The sequence below is a fragment of the Melozone crissalis genome, unplaced genomic scaffold (assembly GCF_028551555.1).
Source record: "Melozone crissalis strain CALT ecotype California unplaced genomic scaffold, PUWL_Pcris_2 ptg000038l_1, whole genome shotgun sequence".
Classification (NCBI taxonomy): domain Eukaryota; kingdom Metazoa; phylum Chordata; class Aves; order Passeriformes; family Passerellidae; genus Melozone; species Melozone crissalis.
This window is the reverse complement of record NW_026535816.1, coordinates 6,695,853-6,706,591: the sequence shown is the minus strand read 5'-3', so window position 1 is coordinate 6,706,591 and position 10,739 is coordinate 6,695,853. Positions and strand designations below refer to the sequence as shown.

The 10,739-nt window shown below is 47.8% G+C and overlaps 1 protein-coding gene across 4 annotated transcripts in view; it reads left to right on the top strand.

The window, feature by feature from the left end:
* The first annotated feature begins 4,071 nt into the window (after nt 1-4,071).
* Nucleotides 4,072-10,739, top strand: part of HIPK3 (homeodomain interacting protein kinase 3) — a 67,157-nt gene continuing 60,489 nt past the window's right edge. For 3 of the 4 annotated variants that reach the window (XM_054283686.1, XM_054283684.1, XM_054283687.1), the window contains exon 1: nt 4,072-4,149. The gene's annotated coding sequence lies outside the window, so the exon portion shown is untranslated. Of the gene's footprint in view, nt 4,150-4,699; nt 4,769-10,739 lie in introns of those variants that run through there. The other variant, XM_054283685.1, reaches the window with a different exon arrangement.

Here is a 10,739-nt window from a genome sequence, read left to right as displayed (position 1 = left end):
CAGTAAATACTGATTTCAAATCCTATAATTTGAATCCATGAATTCATTCTCCGCTTAACAAATTATTAAATACTGTGGGAAAGACTAAAGACTGCGGCCTGCAAGTTTAAAAAAAAAAAGAAAAATTTAAGAGGGACCTTTTCTTTTTGCACCTGTGAAGGCAGGCCTGGACACCTGCAGGGGTCACAGCATCACATTGCCAAGCAGCTTCTGGGTTGTTTGGATTTCATAATTTCTGCTCAGGAAACTCAGCTCTCCCAAAGAAAACCCCTGCCTTCCTCTTTGTGTCAGCTCTGACAGCCACTGAGTGTTCTCCTGACCCAAGGAAAGCTTTTCTGCTGGGTGAGCTGAATGGGATGCTCAGGGGAGAGCCAGCACTGGGGAGATTTCACTGCTCAGGAGAATTGTGAGAGGCCACTTCTGTCCCTCTGCACTGGGGCTGAGCCTTGCTGCTCCTTGCAACTGCACCTTTGTTCTTGGTGTCATTCTGAGCCTTCTGGATGGAATTACAGCCCTGTGGTCTTGCCTTCTCCTGTGATGGCAGAGCCTCGTTCAGGACTGCAAGCTTGGTCAAAAATTAAGAGTCAAGCTGATGCAAGCGACCCATAAGCTGATATGAACAACTCATCCCGGCTGTAAAAAGTGTTTTGATGATAGAGCTTATAGCAGTTTGAGGAGTAAAACAAATTGTTCTAGCCAAAGCATTTTCAGCCTCCATCTACACTTGGGATTTTGGTAACAAAAATAGCACAAAATGTCATTGGGAGGTGTTCTGCCAAAAGCTTCTAGCCTGTGTTTGTCCTCAGATTGTTTCTTTTTGCTGTATAATAGATCACATCTGTTGGAAATGTCTTCTTCTTCTAACTTCTGGGTTTTATTTTGCACTCAGAGCACTCACACCTAACTAGTGCTTATCCTCTGCAAGGGCTTGCAGACAAGGAGGAACTGGAGCCCAGGGGGGTGTGTGTTTCAGTGCTGAACTTCATCAATGAATCTAAATGACACAGAGCCTCCTTCCACCGAGTTACTTAAGCACTTTGAAACAAAACCCTCCCCTCCAAAAGGTATCAGGAGCCCAGAGCACTTACAGGTGTAACAGGAGTTTCCACATTAACCCCTCTGTTGCCTACCAGCACAAATGGACCTGCCGAGAGAAAATTAGGACAGGGAAGTGTTTGCTGCTTTCCAGGTGACAAAAAAAAAAAGTCATGTGAGGGCTTTTCAGACACGGTCACAGATTTAACCTCTGATAGAAACCGTCATCAGAGTGTTTAAAGCTTGCTGATACATCTAATGTTGTTTTATTGGGCTTTGTGGGCACTCCAAAACTATTTTGTGGCCAAAGCCATCCCTAGGAGTCACTGACAGAGGAGGTTCATCCCTCCAGCTCACACTGGCTCTGGCCAGCCCTCAGCCCCAAGGCTGAGGTAAGCTTCAATTGAAACAGCTGCCAAAGAAGGGAGCTCCTTGAGGGAGCTTGAAAGGAAAAAAGGACGAACAATGGATCTGCAGAGCGGTGCTGCGCTCCACAGAAGCAGCTGAAGGAGTTCCAGCGAGATTTGAGAGTTTGATTACAAGCTGGTGATACTCCTGTTGCAAGGTGAGTGGGAGTCTAGCTTGATCTAATTAGCAAAAACTGGAACACGAGGAGAGAACTGACAGTGCTGGGATGTTTCAGGAGGTGCTGTGGCAAACGTGACCCACCCAAAACTCCAGTGAGAGAACAGCATGAGAGGTTAATGAGCCCAAAGTCACCCCTTCTTTTCTACATCTAAATTCAAATCTGTTTCTGAAAGTTGGTAAAAATTATGCATTTGTATCCATGGAGCACTGGATTCATCATTTTGCCTGTTAGTAGAGGATTGGTAACACTCAAATTTACAACTGTATTTGGATTGTTTTGGTTCTCAAATTGTAAGAAGGTGCATGGTGAAACACGAGAAATTTGCGAGAAATAGATCATAAAAAACATGTTGACACTTGTCAGTGGATCACAATTTGGGGTGATATACACCAATTTAAGTTTGCAGATCAAGTATGGATTGACTCAGCACATATTTAATGCTTTTTTTTTTTTTTGTTAAGCCATTTTAGAGTGTGTATGGTTAAGTAATCAACAAGAATGTTTATCAACATTTACTATCTATTTATATGTTAATAAAACGTGTAGAAATAACTCTGTAGGATGTTATTTTTTAGGAGCTTGATTAATATTTCTAAAATTAGTAAGCAATAGATGTTATGATCAGCTCTTGAGTGCTATAATTTACTACCATTGACACCCACCTATTTCTTCCCCAGCCCTAAATTATATGGCTCATTACTTACAAGACTGAAAATTGGTGGTGTTGTGGTAGTAAAACCAATGTTAGGTTTTAGCACTTCCGTACAATAAGTCTGGCTTCTCCAATTAATTAATTCAAATCCTGACTTCACATCCTAACAATCTTTATTACAAGGATTGGTCCTAAATAAAGGTTAAAATCAAGCAGACACGTGTTGAAAATATTGGAACAAGTAGTGAGAAAAAATAGCAGAGTATGTGTAGTTGTGCAAGTAAATAAAGAAATTCTTTGTTATTTTTGGCAAGAGGTGGAGAAGCATGTGATGTCCAGTTGGAGCTGTTGCCAAGGATTTATCTTGGGGCTAAATACTTTATAGGCAAACAGTAATTCCTTTTTTGCCCCACATCAGCTGAACACTATTTCGGGTCAAGAATGCTGTTTGCAGCGAAGCTGACCAGTCCTACAAACAACTAATATTTAAGTGATGTATAATATTAGGGGCATGTTGTTACTGGGGGTGTATCCTGTTATTTTGTGAAGAGTTGAGCAAGGCAAAATGCTGAACTGTAATGCAGGATGCAAACTGGTCAATACATTTGCTCTGCCCTGCTTGCTCTCAAGCTAGTGGTGTGTCTGATGGGCTCGGGCTAGCGTGGCAAGGACTGCGAGCCAGGGAAGGATGCCAGACCAGATCTGGAAGGTTGGTGCTTCACACTTGTTTCCAGGGCTGGCTGGGGAAGCCTCTTTGTCTTACCACTCATTTAAATGAGTTAGGAGTTGGCAAGTACATTCTCACCTTGTCATCTTCTGAGCTCCAGGTCCTGAGAGCCAGGCCTTTGTCCTGGCACCAGTTTGCTCATCGTTATACACGTTGAGTGTGTGTGAATGAGTGTTACGGGAGTTGGCAGCTAACTGGGAGCTGGCAGGGAGAGCTCACCGATTCGGGGTGCGGTGATCGGGATGGCCAGCACCGGAGGATTTGGGAGTTTTACAGGTGCCTCTGGCAGAGCCCCCACAAAGCACCAGGTCGCCTTCCTCCAGGGAGTGACAGACCGGGGCGGGCAGGGAGGCGAGTTCGCGGTAGGAGCATCTCAACTCGTCCTCCCAGGACTTCCAGGGGGGATCGTCACGGGAGTTCGGGGTAGGAGCATCCCGAGTTGTCCTCCCAGGGGTGACTTCCCGGGAGGACCATCAGCTGGCGCTGAGGGGGCTCCGCCGCCGAGCTGCTGCCATGGGCGGTGATGGCCCAGCAGCCCCGGCCGGTCGGTGCGGGAGGGCAGGAGAGAAGCGGCGGCGGGGCGGGGACGGCGCTCCGGGCGGGCGCGGGGCGGCGGCGGCGGCTGCGTTGCGCGGCGGGGCCGGGCGGGGGCGCTGCCGGCGGGCCGGGCCGGGCCGGGCGGAGCGGAGCGGGAGGCGGCGGGAGCGCCCCGCAGGCTGCGCCCCGCGGGCTGGGCGGGGGCCGGGGCGCGCCGGAGCGGGGCTCGGCCGGCGCCCCCTCCGCAGCGCTCGGCGGGGCCGCGGCCGCCGCTCCGGGGCGATGGGCGGCGGCGGGCGCCGCTAGGCCGCCGCGGGCAGGGCGGAGGCGGGAGGAGGCGGAGGCGGAGGAGGCGGCGGCCGGGGGCGGGTTGGGTCCCTCCCCGGGAAGATGAGGCGGAGGCCCGGTCTGTCGAGCGGGCTGAGCCGGGGCTCTTCCCTCGCAGCCGCCAGGACAAGATGGCAGCGGCCGAGGCGGCGGCGCCAGCAGCAGCGGCGGGGCTGAGCGGCTGAGCCCGGCCGGAGCGGCGCTTCCCGGAGCGCTCCCGGACATGCCCAGGGCGGCGGCGGCAGCTCCAGCGCGGACGCCAGCGCGGCCCGACCCGTGAAGGTGAGCGGCCGGCGGCGAGCGGGGCCGGCCCCGCGGGCGGAGCGCGGCGCTGCCTCTGCCTCCGCCGGCGGCGATCGCGCCCTGCCCGCGGGGGGCTCCGCGGCACACCCGACCCCCCTGCCCGGGGCAGCGCCGCCGGCCTGGCCGAGGGCGGCGGTGGCGAGCGGGCAGCGCCGCTTCCCCTTCCCGCTGCCCTCGGCGGCGCCCGCCCCGCCGCGTCCCCGAAGTTTCCCGTTCCGCGGCGCGGCCCGGCGCCCTCCCGGAGCCGCCCCGGGTGCCGGGCGAGGCCGGCGCCGCCCGGCGGGGGCGGTGTGGCCGCCCCTCGCCCGCTGCCGGCGCTGCCCCGCTCCGCTCCGGGCGCGCCGCCTCCTGCCGTGCCTTGTATGGAGCGCCGGGGCCGGGCGGGCTGCGGGGGGTCCCGGGGCGCGGCCGCGGCTCCTCCCGCCCCGGAGCTGCTCGGCCGCCGGCGCGGCCGCTCCTGGCAGTCCCGGCGGGACGCGACCCTCGGCCCTGAGCCCCGAGCAGAGAGCCGCGCTGGGGGGAGGCTGGGGCGGCAAATGGTGCCCGGGGCCGGCATCGCTAACAGCAACTGGAAAGGAAGTGGACGCTTTAAAATTTGGTCAGTTCCCAAGAACGGGCTCTGTGAAAGCGGAGGGGTTTGTGTGCCGGAGGCTTTGCCGTAATGGTTGCGGCAGGGATTGTGCGGGGTTTGTTCTGGATTCGTCGTGGTATCAGTTGTAAAGCTGGCAGGTGCGTTTGCATGTGTTTAACGCTGTAGGAAATTGTGATGAGTGTGTAAAAATTATTTTTGTTTAGATCGAGCCCTCGATCGTCAATGCTATGTGCTTACACGTATATAATAAAGAGCTTTCTTTTGAGGTTATACTTTTGTTACTAACTGTTGCATCTGACTTAAAATGTCAGAAACTGCGACTGTTTGTTTCTTTGTTAACTTAGTTTTTGGCACTCCGGGGCTTGACTTGCCAGAAATTATGTGGCGCTCTGATGTTTTTGCATCTTCCTGCTTGTGCGTTTCACATCTCCCTACTTGCGTATTGCCTTGTTTATTTCAGCGTTTTGAAATTGTGGGAAAGTATGTTACTATGAGCGACGATTACATTAGTTGAAGCTGTAGTTGTCGATAACAATGCATGTTTCTGTGATTATTCATTTTGTGCCCGGTATTACCTCCCCATAACATCGTTTGCGAAAAGTTTAGGCTCTGATTGATGTCGCACTAAGTAGGAAAGCTGGGATGAACTCTGAGGACTGACATAATAATTCCGTAACAGACTTAATTTGCTGGAGCTTTCTATAAACTAAAGTTTAAAATACACGCAGTAGCTGCCTAACAAGCGTGGGAGCCAGCGGAGAGATTAATTAAGCACCTGGAAAATAGGTCAATACTGTATTACGAAGCGGCGTGGTGAGATGGCAAATAAATAGAGCGAAGTGTTAACGCGGGCTTACCGGGGGAAAACCGATCCCGCTGGAGCCGTGGGGCGGCTTTATCTGCGGACCTTTTATGGTAGCACATGCTGGGAGCCCTCGGACTTTTCGCTGCCTCCGCTTCTTCCTGGGGGCTTCTCTTCTAGGGTGTGGCACCGCTCGTGCTTGGAAATTAATTTATCAAATTTTTTTTTTAATAGATAAATTTGGCCGGGTGTTCCAGTTCCCACTGCGGTGGTGGTGGTGGTGCGTGGCTCTCCGGGCTTGGGGGCGGTGTGGAATTGGATGGGTTCCATGAGCTGGAATAAAGTTTCATTGAAAAATTGCTCGGGAAGCTGCCCCTGCCCTGGGGTCTCTGCGGCGCTTGTGAATTTTTCTTTGTTTCGGTTTTTTTTTTTTTTTTTTTTTTTTTTTGTGTGTGTGTTTTTGCGTGTTTCCTCCCTCGTCTCTTTCAAACAACTACCTATGGAAACAGGGAAACGAGACAGGCTCCTGCATAACAAGATAGCAGAGACAAAGGCAGGGTGTGGGGAGGGAGGCTGAGCTTGCAACTCATCTTTCAGAACTAACTGATAAAAAACCACCAGAATTTATTTGCGTGCGCTGCTTTTCTCCTCGAGTCCTCCAGTTTGCAGCAGTTGCTTCAAAACAATTCGGTGATTTTTTTTTTTTTTCCCCAAAAGCATCTGTGGGGTTTGATGGCATCTGTGGAAGGGGATGGGAGGCTGAGCAGCACTTTCAGAGGCAGAGGGTTGGTCAGCTCGCCAGCCCCTGGGTGGAACAGAATTAACTGGACTGAATTCCTGTGGAAAGCCCAGTGCAGAGGTGTAGGAATGTCAGGCTGTGTTTCCCCAAGCTCACGTGTTTGGGTGTGTGTACCCCTCTCTGAAGGGACTGCACGCTTCCTGTTTTCAGAGCAGTTTTCTCTTTACCTCTCTATAGGATCTCTTTCTTGTGTTTTCCCTTTTGCCAGCGTGCTGATCACGGCAACAAAGGCCCTTTTGACAAAGCGGTGCCTTTTGGAACGGGAATTTTGTGGTTGCCTTTCTTGTGTGTGAGGGGGGAGAAAAGCAGCGTTGGGCACGGGAATAGCACTGTCATTTGAGGCTGGACATGTATTTTGGAGGAATGTTAAATACAGGAGGAGAAACTGCTTTTAGTGGAGCTAAATTTCGCTGTTGCAGTGTGGGGTGTCGTGGCACTTACAGAGCAGTTCCTGCACACAGTGCTGCTTTCTGCACAGAACTTTGGGGAGAAAAGCAGAGAACAGAGAGGCCTTCCTATATATTTTTATTAGATCAGCCTCGGCTTTTCTGAATATATGAAATTATTTCATCTGATCTGATTCATTAGGAGGCAGAAGGCTGATCCTTCTGTGAGAGAGAATGGATTTCTGGTGTTACACTGCACTAGATATTTACCTGTAGGAAATACTGCTTCTCTACATCCTTAGAAAGCTGACAGAAGGGGTAAACACCTTTCCCCTCTATTTTTTTTTTACTGTGCTGCTTTCTGCACAGAACTTTGGGGAGAAAAGCAGAGGACAGAGAGGCCTTCCTAAATTCTTTTATTAGATCAGCCTCGTCTTTTCTGAATATATAAATGATTTCACCTGATCTAATTCATTAGGAGGCAGAAGGCTGATCCTTCTGTGAGATAGAATGTATTTCTAGTGCACTGATATTTACCTGTAGGAAATACTGCTTCTCTACATCCTTAGAAAGCTGAAAGAAGGGGTAAACACTTTTCCCCTCTATTTTTTTTTTTTTTTGTTTTACTGTGCTGCTTTCTGCACAGAACTTTGGGGAGTAAAGGACAGAGAGGCCTTCCTATATTTTTTTATTAGATCAGCCTCGGCTTTTCTGAATATATGAAATTATTTCATCTGATCTGATTCATTAGGAGGCAGAAGGCTGATCCTTCTGTGAGATAGAATGGATTTCTAGTGTTACACTGCACTAGATATTTGCCTATAGGAAATACTGCTTCTCTACATCCTTAGAAAGCTGACAGAAGGGGTAAACACCTTTCCCCTCTATTTTCTTTTTTTTTTTTGTTTTACTGTGCTGCTTTCTGCACAGAACTTTGGGGAGTAAAGCAGAGGACAGAGAGGCCTTCCTACGTTTTTTTATTAGATCAGCCTCGGCTTTTCTGAATATATAAATGATTTCACCTGCTCTGCAGAGGCATTAGAGCTGAATGAAAGTGCTCTGGCTGCCAGAAGTACAAGTTGGGTAGAGCAGGCCTGGTAATCACCTGGTGATCCTTGGCTGAGGGAAGAAGGAATGTGGAAGTGTCACGGTGGTGCCGCCAACATTCCTCTGTCACGAGTTGGCTGTTGGATTTTGTGAAATAACATCCACCTTTCAGACTTCAGAAAAGATTGTTTGTACCATTTTGTGTTTTCCAAGTTCCTAAGTCACGGAAATATTCTCTTTCTTGACATCCCTTCACTGACAATCAGAGGTGGAGTGGAAAATAATTAATTGCTTTTAATAGATCTTGAAAGAAAAGGTCTCCTCTTTCCTTTTAATACCAACTTATTTTGTGATTTGCAGAATTAGTTGGTGTTTACAAGATCTTGGAAAGCAATGAATTACTTTTAATAGGTCTTGAAAGAAAATAATGGATTACTTTTAATAGATCATGAGTACAGGATGGGACTTCAGGTGTCTGAAACTGTGCTTCAGAATTGTGACTGGGCTGAGCACAACATGAGACATGGGGAAAAGAGCCAGGATGGGCACTGAGCGTGTTGCAGACCATGCTGGGAGTGCAGTGCACCTGAAATGACCATGTAACTCCATTTAAAGCAGCCTGAAATAACTGATGCTATGATATGGGTTAGTAATGGGTTACCTTTCCTGACTTCTGCAGGCACTGAGCACCCCCTGTTTAACCTGAAATAACCTATAATGAAGGATAAAGCCTGGAAAATCCTGTTACCTGGTCTTGGCTTCCCCCACCCCCCCTTTAGAGAGTGTTTTAATTTAGAGCCTCTACCTCTTATACTGAATTTTAAAGAAATTATAGCTTTTTTTTCAGAGTCACTGTGCTTTGAGTGACAGGTGAGCAGGGGAACAGCATCATGTAACTGTGAAGGTGGATTTTATATTTGATAATGTATTTCCTATAGGTTAGGTTCTTCTCCCCAGTTCTTCAGTTGTTTTATTTCAATATAGTGAATTTTGAAAAAGATGACAGGAGTTGGTGTGAGTCTTGGTTTTAGATGCAGTTTGGGGATAATATTTGTAAAGCTTTGTAGTATTTTTTTCATTGTATATCACTTTTCCATATATCATTTTAATACTGCATTTTTGATAGTGGGTAATTTTTTCACAATCTCTGGTTTAGCAATTGGGCTTGGAAAAGGAAGAAGAGCCAAATAACAAGTGTTTTTTAAACAAGTAGACTCAAATAGTTTAGTTCTGTTTTTTTCCTTATGCTGAGGCTTGGAGTCAATGTAAATTCAAAATAACTCTCTGAATATTAACTGTACATATTTATTAATTCCAGCATTATGTAAACTTTCTAAAAGCATAACATACAGTACAAAAAGATTAGGAAATTATTCCTTTTGGTAAGTAAGGTAATATAATCCTTTTTTCCCCTTTTATCCAGCTCTCATATGCTCTACAGTATTTGGCTATAACAGGAAAATGCAAAGTTCAAGTTCCAAAACAGAGGAATAAAAGAAGATGCAGTCAAACATCCAAAGACAAAATACACATAAGAAATATTTTCCTATCTTTTAGGATGATCAAAGCTACAGCAACTCCCAATATTCAAAAAGTAATTGCGTTCTTACATACAGAGAACTCTTTTTGCATGTTAGGAGGGGCACTCCCATCAAAAAAGCTATCTTTAACATCAGTAATCTTAAACTCATGCTTTCCATTCTTGCTGAAATAATGTAGAAGACTTTTTAGTGCTTTTTAAAGCACATTACAAATGAAGTACAAATAACATTTTTAATGTAAAAAGTCGGCTTTTATTTGTGTGATCACTTGCTGGATACATGTGGTGCTGTGGCAACCACCCATTTGAAATGTGCTGGAAAACTTCTGGGCAGGAGAGCTCAGCTCCTGATACCTGTGCTGAGTCCCATAAACACCCTGAGAAGAGGAGGTTTTGGAGATGCCCATGGCCACTTCTCCAGGCCTGTTGGGTTTCATAATCCACTGTTCTGAGTGTGTCTTGTTCTCTCCTGTGTTCTGGAGGCTGCTCTGGGTCACCACACTCCACTGTCCCGCAGCTGCTCTTTGTGTCACCAGGACACCAAACCTCCAAGGAACTCAAATTACTGGGTGAGGCAAGATTTCTATCACCAAGCTTGGCTTGGTTGTTCGCTTGCCTTGGGGCAAGCAGCCACCAGTGCCTGAGAAAACACGTTTTGGGTTGTTTCAGGGGTTTTCTCTGGTTTTACATGGCTCTGAGCTGCGAGATGGAAGTGGATCTCCTCGCCTTGTGATGGCAGAACTGTTCCCTGGGCAGGAGAAAGAGCTGGGGCTGCAATGAGCGGTGCAGCTGTGCTTTGTGTGGGGCTGCAGTGTCCTCATTGCAGAGATGTTTGCTGCTTTTATTAGCGTGGCCAGATCCCTGCAGGCCTGCTCCCTGCCTCCCTGGCTGCCAGCTGACACCTGAACCTCTCCCTGCTCCTGCTGGAAGAGGCTGAAACCGTCTGGTGCAGGGACCTCTAATGCATGTCCCCATCAAGGGCTGCACGAGGAGGCTCACCAGTCAAGGCAAAAATGCAGAGAGAAAAGGACCTCAACACCAATAATCATTAGAAAGTTCTGTAAGGGAGGAAAAGAAGTTTTTCTTACTCCCTTTGGAAGACATGAATGACCACTAATACCAGCTATCCATAAGAAGTGTTCATATACACATTTATTCCTAAAGCTTTATTAATTCACTCTTGCAAAAGTAATTTACTTTTTCATGTGTAGATAGAATAAATGGTTCTTCTCTTGTGTTTCCACAGTCTCAACATGTTTACTGTTTTGCTGTTTTGTTTTGGTCCTTTGTCTGCATTAAAAGTTGACATAGCCTTTTTTTTTTTTTTTTTTACCAAATTCTACTATTTTAAGTAAAATATATTAATTTTTCCCCTCTTTGCTATGGTGTGCATTTTTTTCTGT